Source organism: Anarrhichthys ocellatus, unplaced genomic scaffold (genome assembly GCF_004355925.1).
Source record: "Anarrhichthys ocellatus isolate YVR2014 unplaced genomic scaffold, GSC_Weel_1.0 scaffold12, whole genome shotgun sequence".
NCBI classification, from domain to species: Eukaryota; Metazoa; Chordata; class Actinopteri; order Perciformes; family Anarhichadidae; genus Anarrhichthys; species Anarrhichthys ocellatus.
The window spans coordinates 7982135-7992430 of record NW_022280042.1 but is presented as its reverse complement, the minus strand read 5'-3'; positions in this window follow the sequence as shown (position 1 = coordinate 7992430).

Below are 10296 nucleotides of genomic sequence, written 5' to 3'. Positions count from 1 at the left end.
ATCGGCAGGGAAAAACAATCGTCTCTTCAGTTGTCGGTGGTCAATCGGCAACGAGCCTGGGGCCACGGTTCTTTCTAGGTTCGGACGGCTAGGAGATGTGTGATGGATTGAACCCGTCCGGCGCTCGCTTTGATCAATGAGGCCCCAGATCTTTGAGTGCCTCTACGCCCAGTGAGGCAGATGCTGGCAATGGAGCAATATAGACGGGAAGAAAACAAAAAAAGAGTCCACTTCAGTACCGTCGCCTCGTCTTTTCTGTATCGCAGAGGAGGTGAGCAGCCAGCCTCAGTCCGTTGACTCTTAAATACCCTTAGACTAGCTGATCCCCGCTATCTCTCACAGACTATAGCAAAGGGCTGTGTTAGTGTCGGCGTGTGAGGAGTGAGAGGAGTTTTCAAAGGGCTGATCCATCCAGTTTAGTTCCGTTTGTTTTATCTATTTATTTATTTTTGCCAGCTAAAGTGCACACGGACACGAGGGCAGGGCCGTGCAGGGATTAAGAACACTTTTAAAGAACTCGGGACGGGAAGCGAGAGATTAACCCGACGTTAAGATCTGATGCCGACGAGTGATATACCAAAAATAAAAAATCTCTTCACTGCAGCCGTTCTTTTGTCCTCCGCCTCTCGATGATCAGTTCGCGACAGATTTGGAGTTCTGCCTCCAAGGTGTTTCTTGGCTGTGAAAGCGTGGTACCAGTTTTTCCCTTCCCCCCTCCCCTATTATTGACCTCACCTCGGGTCAAGCGACCACCGTTGAGTTTCACTATTCACGCGTCAGAACGGGACGTCCCGTCTTGCCACCCCCCCGCACCCTCTCTGCTCGGTATTCTCCTGTGACGTGTTGTGACGACGAGAACTACATTCCCTCGAAGACAGCAGCGGATGTAATCGGCCCACACTTTTTGCGCTTCGTCCCCTCCGATCTCTAGCTGTTCACGATCTGAGTCCTGTGGATCTATGCAGATGAACCCCACCCCAAACTAACACCCACCCACCACCATCACCGCACCCCCTTGTCCTTTCTGTTGTAAATACTCCCCCCCGACCTGCCCCTCCCACTGTTGGAATCTCACTGTGTTTTCTGTTCGCCTCCTTGGTTTTTTTTTTGTCTGTTTTTTGAGATTTTTGCCGCATTTTTTTTTTTCTTCTGTTGTCTAAAGCAGTGATGTCAGTTGATGAGTAGGACTAAGTTGGATGTTAAAAAGACGAGATGAAGAGGTCTTGAGAGAAATATACAAAAAAAGAAAGAAAAAAAAAATTATAACGAAGCTTGAATTGAGAAAAAGGGTTCAAATATAGAGAAAAAAAATTATGATAAAGTTGTCATATTGTCATACTAGAGATGCTTTAGTTTGCTAATTTACTTTCTTTTTTTTCTACAAAAGACTTGGATGAAATTATTTATAAAAGTGCGTCCCACGAGTCATGATCTTTTTTGGACGTAAAACAAATACATTTATTAACATTTTGTTCAAAAGAAAATAAATATAAATTATGTTAAACATTACTGGTGTTTGTGCTTTCTTTCCACTGCGAGTGTCTTTGACTTCAATAGTAACAGAAACCCAAAGTGAAATAAAAAAAATTATGAAATATATAATCATGTGAATAAATTCAGTCAAATATAAAAGTGATCCAACAATTTGTTGAATATCTGAAGAGGCTATTAAATCTCGAGCCATTATTATGAAATGTTATGTCATCTTTTAGGATTTTATTGAATATTTATATAATTTTAGACTTTATTATGAAAAAAGAATGATGAAATTTAATTTCATTACAATAAAATAAGTTTGATTAATTTCGCAAATTATTGTTCCATTAATATATTTTGATGAATGTATTAATTTGATTATGTATTATTATTATTGAGCACTTAGGGTCTGCAGTAGTATAATCCTCATGTTCCCCAGCAGAGGGCAGTATAGGACCATATCTCAGGCCACTGTATGCCTGTCCTCCATACCGGATGTTGTTCTCACCCTCGGTGTTAAACGTCATCATCAACACGAAGAAGTTATACGTTTTCATTTTAATTTTTTTATTTAATTTTTAATCACATTTAGTATATTTTACTTTGCAGTCTTCACTACATTCCAAGTGGTATTACAGAGTAAAAAAAGACATGAAAAACTCGAAGGAAATTGTGAGAAAGGAAGGAAATGGATGAAGAGGAAGCTGCTGGTGCGTTTGCGGCCGCACGAGGGCAGAGCTTCTAAATGTGTTGCTAAATCCAACCAATCAAAACAACGAAGGCAAGGAGCACTAGCCAATCAGAGATATACAGAGGAGGGGGCGGGTCATGCATGGACGCTTTAGCGAAAAAGGAAAAATACAGTACCGCCGGGCGGAGATAAATAGGCTATGTAATTATGTCCCATGTCATTATGGTGTGTGGTCAGCTTGTTGTACCTAGGCAAAAAAAAGGTTACAAACTACCTTAATTAACCACTGATATAATTTACCTTCCGAAAAGCACCTAAGTGACACAAATCAAACACACCCACGATGTCCGTGCATCGTGCACAGGTGCATGCTAGGTCTGGCTAACTCGCTAAATGCTAAAAGACGTTAATGGAGGGTCCTCCTGCGGCCGTTTCTGCTTTCAGTTAGGAACTTTTAACTTTCGGTGAGTTGTGTGAGGACTTTTTTATTATTTATTTATTTTTTTTTTTACCGTGGATTGAGAATAGACGAGCAGAAAAACACAACAGAGCCGACTGTGGAGGTCCATTGCTCCTTGTTTATTTATTGTCGGCCATGTTTGTTTGAGTTTTGCCTCTTTTCTGGTTAATGCCTGTCAGACTATGAGGAAGGTGGTTGTATGAATGTATAACTGATAAGTTGTACGCTCAGGCCTCAAAGTGTCTTTCTATAGAGGTGGAACTTACTGCTAGTTTGGACACGAGGGCTTTGTGTTGTGATGTTGTTCCACTGGTGAGTATGTTGACATTTTTGGCAATTATGCCTTCTCTGTGATGAAAAACAAATGGCTGCCAGGGGTGTGACATGTAAGCAGTGTTTTGGCTGGAGACGGAGTTAGTGGAGCGTTTGCTGGAATAGCTTTCCATTGGGAATTCAGACAAGCAACGTCCGTGCCCTCTTTGAAAAGTGCAACATAAATAAAGGATATCAATATTATCATTATTGCTAATGCAGCATCTCTGATAAGTGCTCTGCCATCCTCCCAGACTGAGACAAAAAGCCACCAATACCTCGATGCAGCCACAAGGTGGCACCACGAGACCTGGTTCAAGAGTGTGCACTGAGGCCGGCTGCATGGATCACACGGGGACAAATGGAATACAAATAGTTTGATGGTTATATTTTTGAATTAAGCAAGTTAAAGTTGAAGGCCTTTAGAAGATGGTGTTGAATTTAAGTGGCTAAAATGCATGTAAACAGAAAAAGCGCATACAGAGTACCCAAAGAGCTGAATCAAACGATACAAATGTATGACAAACCTCACTTCAAATATCAACACAGGGCAAAATGTGTCGACATGATGGATCGACAAACACTCCGTAGAGATGCTACGGGCGAGCACGTTCACTTAAATATAATTGAAAGCATCATTTCCTGGTTCTCAGCCTGGCATTTAACATCAAACCCGTTGATCAATCTTTAACGCAGATGTCTTTCTAAACCATTCCAGTGGCGAGTCTGGCTGTTAAAGTGGTTCAACTGCAATTGTTTTCCCACCTTGTGGCATTTCACGCAGTTTCCCAAAGCAGAGCTCACCCATCTCCAACCCCCCCCCCACACTTTTTCCCTTTTTTCTTCTTCTCTCTCTTAACCACACGTCAACTGACCTGACATTTCCCCATCTCATGGGCCCTTCATGAGCTACTTCTGGAACTTCGTGGTCTTGTTATACCAAGAAATTCCTAATAGTGCATTTTCACACTGAAGACACATTCTTCACCAGGTCTTTCTGGGTATGTCCATATCCATTTATACCATTTTTGGACCCGAAATCCCCCAAAACACGTTCTCCAAAGAGCATTCTTTGCAGCTGTAGTGTTTCACCATTTTCCACTGATGTCCAGCAATCACGCAAGGGGTGCAAATCACACACAGCGACGACATGTGTACATGCAGCGCTTGTGTTGAAATCAAACAGCCAACCGCCAACCAACCAAAAAAAGCCCAGTCTGTGTTCTTGCTGTCACGCGCCCTAAATGAGTCGGAGATGCCAGCAGCATTCCTCCCACATCCCGTCCTCTCACTGCCCACTTTCCCTCCCCGGTCTGAGTTTATTTACCGAGCGAAGCTGGCATCTAACTCGGGCCGAGGCGCTTCAGCGTCTTGACACCTCATCTTACCAACCGCCCGGCACACCGTCCATCCGACGCCGGGGCTCGTCTGCATCAAAGGCCCCCGCCGCACCAGCAAGTTGGAGGGGGTGACAACAACAACAAGAGATCCCTGGCTGGGTGCATTTCTTTTACTCCGCTGCTCCTGCCTGAGGGAGAACAGCTGGGGTTCAATACTGTACATGCAGCTTTGAGTGGAGAGGCAGCTTGACACCATGGCGAGGGAGAATAATGCGTTTACATGCTGCCTTTTTGTCTGAGGGAAACGCAACAGCAAGCCGCTGTTGCTGCTACACACACACACACACACACACACACACTGCTGATGTCCAGTGACTATGCAGTCTTACACCGTGCCCCGTGGGCACCCATGTCACCGCCCATCTGTCTTGTGCATTCTTGTCGAACAAGCTCCCTGGAGCCATTGTGTTTTTCGATCCGGAAGCAGAAAACAGTGTTAAATTTCAATGCTACGAGAGGTAGGTGTGTGTGTGTGTGTGTGGGTTGCAGTTTGAAAATTCAGGGTTTAATTCGTTTGCAACACCTGCAACCTTGATTAATTTGAATTACATTAGTCGATCAAATAGGTTAATATCGATAAGTATTAGTGTTTATTTAATTATCATTATTTCATGGGTTTTAGTTGCTCCAGACAAACATATACAAAGTGATCACGTGTAGACGCATTGCTCACATATAGAGGCCACGTGGATGAGAAACACCCCGCAGGTGACGGGTTGTTTTCAACGTCAACAGGTGGCTGATTGTTTTTATTGATTTTTTTTTTTTGCAGCAGGACGACGAGGGGTTTCATGGGAAACGTAGGCCTGGGATTAATTCCCAGAGGGCACAGAGCGATCGGCGTTCCCTTTCACAGCCGTTCTAGAAGAAGACACGGATGTGCACGCGCCACATCCGCGGACTTTAATGGAACCTGGCACGCTGTAAACAGTCTCTTCTCCGCTGTTGGCACAGCCTCCGAGCGGAAAACTGACACTATGCGACGTGAGCAATGCGGGGACATGAACTCGTTTTTTATTTCTTTTCCCCGCGTCCAAGAATCTTTCAAAGTCACAATTGCCAGATGGCTCGCCGCCGCACCAGACATTTAACAGACATCACTCTTCTTCATATAACGGAGCTGTAAGTGAGTGACGGCACAGACATTTCACAGGGTTTTTTTCCTCCTCGATGCGCACTCATCGTTCATAAGTGAGCCTCCTTCTTTGCTATCAATCTGCTCTTCTTCCTTTTAGAAAGTGTCTCAAAGGTCAACGCGGGTTGCCTTAGAGACAACACGACAGGCGTTCTTCAGACTTCCCCGCAGAGGACACCGACCCACGTGCGTGTGGCTGTTAATCGGTCCCATCTAGAACACTGCTGTGGACCCAAAAACGAAGGCGTTTAGTCTGATTAAAGGATGGACACGCTCGGACTGACGTACAGAAATGTGACATTTGATTTAAATTTCAGCATGCAGGATGTAGTTAGTTAGAAAGCCCACTTATCTAATGTTGAGAAATGTAACTTCCTTTTGTTTTCCGGGAGTTATCCCACATATTAATGCTGTTAATAATGCCAGGTTCATACTTCCATGTTACTCTTATGAAGAGTGGTATCTCCTTATCAAATCTTCTGCCTGAAATATGTATTTTAACAGCTTTTGGCGCAGTCAACGGCACAAAGAGTACAGAGCAAGTGTCCATCCCCCTGTCTCAATGCACACAACCTCTCACTAATTCCAGTTCCCCATACGCTGGTTTAATGTCAGCTGTCTCTCAAAGGTTGTTTATGGCTGTCGAATCTCTGTACTTCATTCTTATAACTCCATACTGATGTCACACTACCAGGTGAAGTTCAGTCAAACGCTGTGAGAATGAGAAGAAGGCGCCTGCAGTCGCTCTTATTAACTTGCATCGATTTTAGTCATGAAATCCATTGAGTCGAAATTGGGCTTTTATGACTGGTTGAAATGTTCGCTTTCAGGCTTCAGGCAAGTTGGCTTTTTCCTCACAGGCAATTACAGCTGTCATATTCATGCAGGTCTCTCAGAGGGAGCTGAGGAAGAAATAAAGTCTCCAAAATAGCCCAACAGTTAATACATGTGCTCGAAATAAATACCTGTCGGGGGGGGGGGGGCGAAGGTTGTCTGCTTACCTGATTACCCCGAGAGAACGGAGAAATGAGGGGGTGCAAACAGCCATTGATTAGAATCGGGGAGAGGGAGCAGGGGAGCGTTTGCTGTGGAAGAACAAAGTAGCTCTGGAGACTCGCTGCCGTTTCTCTAGCTGAAAATGTGAGTATTAATATGTGCGTGTGTTTACCCCCCCCCCTACTCTACAAACATGACATCTTCTCCAGATAACTGCTGGTGGTAAACATTAATCTCAAAGTCATTTGGATTTCCTTCTGGTGCTGAAGTTAATTTGACTTCAAATCATTCACCGAGCTCTCTGGCCTCGGGGCAGATGGAGGAGGTTGGTCTTAAACCACAAAATAAGCGCTGCTCTGTCAGATGGCGAATACAGAACAAGAAAGTGATTCAATCATTATTTTGGGACGCATAAGATAACTAATAATGATGAGCTTCGACTCTGAGAAATAGAAGTTTCCATCTTTTCCCTACAAACCCTGTATAGCAGTCTCGTGTGTGTACGCCAAATGAAATATGTGCGGATTTGCAAACATTTCCAGAACAGTCTGACCATTGCATCAAGCCGTGTTCAAGACCCTTGCTTCATTTTGTTGACATGTTGGAGTCAAAGCTTTTTATTTCTTCTTATCACTCCATAAATCAGAAAATACTGTCAACAGACAGAAAACAAATTCCGTTGTGGCCATGTTTTTAGGACTAGAAGGTTGTTTACATCAGGCTATGAATGATGTATGAACAAACCTTCGGAATATAGATGGGAATGAAACTGGAGCGTTTGATATGTTTGTGTGCTACTGAAGTGGAGATTTGTGGCTCAGAGCCTGGGAAAAAACTCACTGGGGAAATATATTTTATAGACACTCCAGGTGACTAGGGTAAAAGATGCACTGATGGATATCGCCATTAAATCTTCCCCAGGAGATGACTTCATACTTAATTTATTTTTGGATGTTTTCTTGTCTGAAAGAAGACAAAATAGCTCAATTGAGCAGTGCTTGAAAAGCTATGCGTTGGCCTCGTGGTGTCTCGCCTGGAAACGTCTCCGGTGCAAAGTTCCAGTGAAGCTCAGGTTCAAAGTGTCTCTCTCAGGTCCAAGAGCTCAGGACGTCCCCTTCAAGGTCCGGTTGGTTTTGAAGTACTCTTCTACTCTTGTGCAGCTTGAGAGGTCGGAAGAAAAGGCCGAGGGTGAAACGCTTATTTGGTATTTTGTAAAACGCCCTCCCAAGTATCAGTACACCACATTATCTTACAGTAGAACGATTTTATGTCCAGCGCAGTGATCAATGAGGAACCATCGGCGGAGCTGCAGCATAAGTACAGTACGATTCTTTCCAAATCTCATAAATAAATCAGTGTTTGAAGCCACAAAAGGAGTGAGATTAAATCATCACTCAACAGTCCGGCATTAGAAGTGAACGTGTCTCCTGAGGCCCTCTGGGAGTACAGCGGACTGGAAATCCCTTTTGAGCATAAGGCACCTTTTTTATTTCTCGCGTTCAGAGAATAATAGAGAAGCACCGGCAATAAAAAGAGATTAACAAGCATGTGAAAAGTCAATTTACAGGATGAGTGAATTGCAATTAGTCTTCTCGTCTGAACTAACGTTCGCCGCCGCCTTTTGTCAGTGAAACATCTCAGTTCTGTGTTCCTTCAAAAGTAAATGAATACAAACAGCCCGGCCGACAGACACGATTGATCGTCGGAAGGCTTAAGAAACTGTGAGCTGAAAGTATTTTCCCTGAGTGGACGACAATTCATTCACGCTCGGCTCTCAGCGAGGTGGAGTGATGGAGGACAAAATGTCCATAAATGGGCTCTTCCTCAGAGCCATGCGGTTTGAATACTTTTTGGAAAGAATGCGCTCTTGGAAAAGCCAGTTCTCTTTTATTTAGAAGGATTGAACTTTTGTTGTGTCAGTGTAATGATCCCCCTCCCCAAAAAAGACCTGCTCAAGGCCAAAGATATTTCACCGCAATGCGCGTGGGGGGAAAAAAACCAGCCATTATTGGGCTGACGGTGAGAACATCAGCTTGATTCATCACTTCGAAAAGTCCTTCATCTCAATGACAGACATGCAGGTGAAATGGTGCATGGCACAGCTGCTACTACTAAGATGGTTAATGCAGTTTGAAGATGATTAGCATAACCATCTACCTCCATTAATAAGTTTAAGCATTAAATAAATGTGCCTCTCTCCTTTCCTGTGTGGGTAGCTCGTGCTATAATCCACCCCCCCACACACACACACACACACACGTAAAATAGAACTAAAATGTAAGAACAAATGGAAAATATGAAAATTAGACATGTAGAAGCAACAAATAATGCAATAATGCCCGTAGCCATAGTCACACATGGAACAGATGGCGGAGCGTTTGCTGTAATTAAACCTCACGTCCTCTTTGAACGTCTCAATGTCACAGATTGAAAGAAAACCCCAGAGTGTGCAGACGTGTCTGTGGCGGAGTAGATGTAATAATTGACCACAGGTGCCCTCCTCTATCAGGGTTTAATCAGGCTCTCTGATGTTGTGAGCATGGACGCGTTTATTTGCGCACAGAAAGGTCACATGTGAGACGTAATGATATCATATCCAGGGCTGGCTGAGGGAAGATGTGAAAAATAAGCCAGATGGTACAATCATATCCGCCTGAATATGAGAGCAATTTAAAGACCTTCCCCCCCCCTGACAGCCGGCTTTTGTAAAATGACTTTTTCAAGATAGAAAAGAGCGTTTTGGACTAAAGAGTTTCTGAGGTGCTAGTCGACCCCAAAAAAAGAGTCCTTATCTCTGAAGCCCTTTTTCTCTCTCGAAACACTTGGAGCAGGACGTGAATTAGCTCCCTCTCTCTCCTCAGCCTCTTTGAAGCGGTCAGATTGATTTTCTCCGGGTGTTAACGTTTCTCAGACGCTTTCAGCTCTTCACGGTGAGCCACAGATGTTTCTCCGCTGTTATGTCAGATATATTCTTGAACTGGACTAGTTTCAGACATGGCATCTCTAAAAAGTTAGGCTTCTTTTTTTTTTTCCTCTGCTGACCCTAAACTGTGAGTTTTATGGAAAAACAAATGTCTTAAACTCCAGTATTTTACTGGATAATTTACTTCGATTTTGCACATCAGGTGCATGTGTCAACTTGTGATCTAGTAGGCGACATGACTGGAATCCGGGGTTCTTACTGTTCTCGTGCATATGAAAATACACATTACAGAAGATATATTCTCATTCAGTATATAGTGTATGTCTTGATATTCATCATTATACTTAGAGTGACACTGCTTTCTTTGCCACAGTCAATCACTGAAGGCGCACTTTCCCTACAGGGAACATGGAGTCTTTTTTTGGATATAATACGAGAGGTGCAGGATGAAGAGAAAAAAAGCATCGCACCCTTTATTTCATGCTTTTTTTACCGCCCAGCGTCTGAGAAGCCGTCGGACCACTCATTCATCCGAATCCGCTCCAAAAAGCTAATTATGAAGCGCCGACCTCCACCACACCGGAGACCTTTCACTCGTCAAGTTCGAAGACGCGGGGCGGCTAGTTTGGACCTCGCAAATTGGGCAGAAATGAAAAAGAGCAGTTCAAGGGTCCGATTTCTTTGTTGCAATAAGTGGCTTCATCTTCACATAAATTAGAAATTATAAGGAAGCAGAGACTCAAAAGTTATCCTTCTCCTTTCTCTCACTCCCTCCCGATAATGTAGAAGTATGGACCTGGACCTGCTTCACATTGTAGCAGCGCAGAGCAAATCCTTCCAGCAAACCAGGCGTATTGACTTAAGGCATGTAGATACCGCATGACTAAGGCATGTAGATACCGC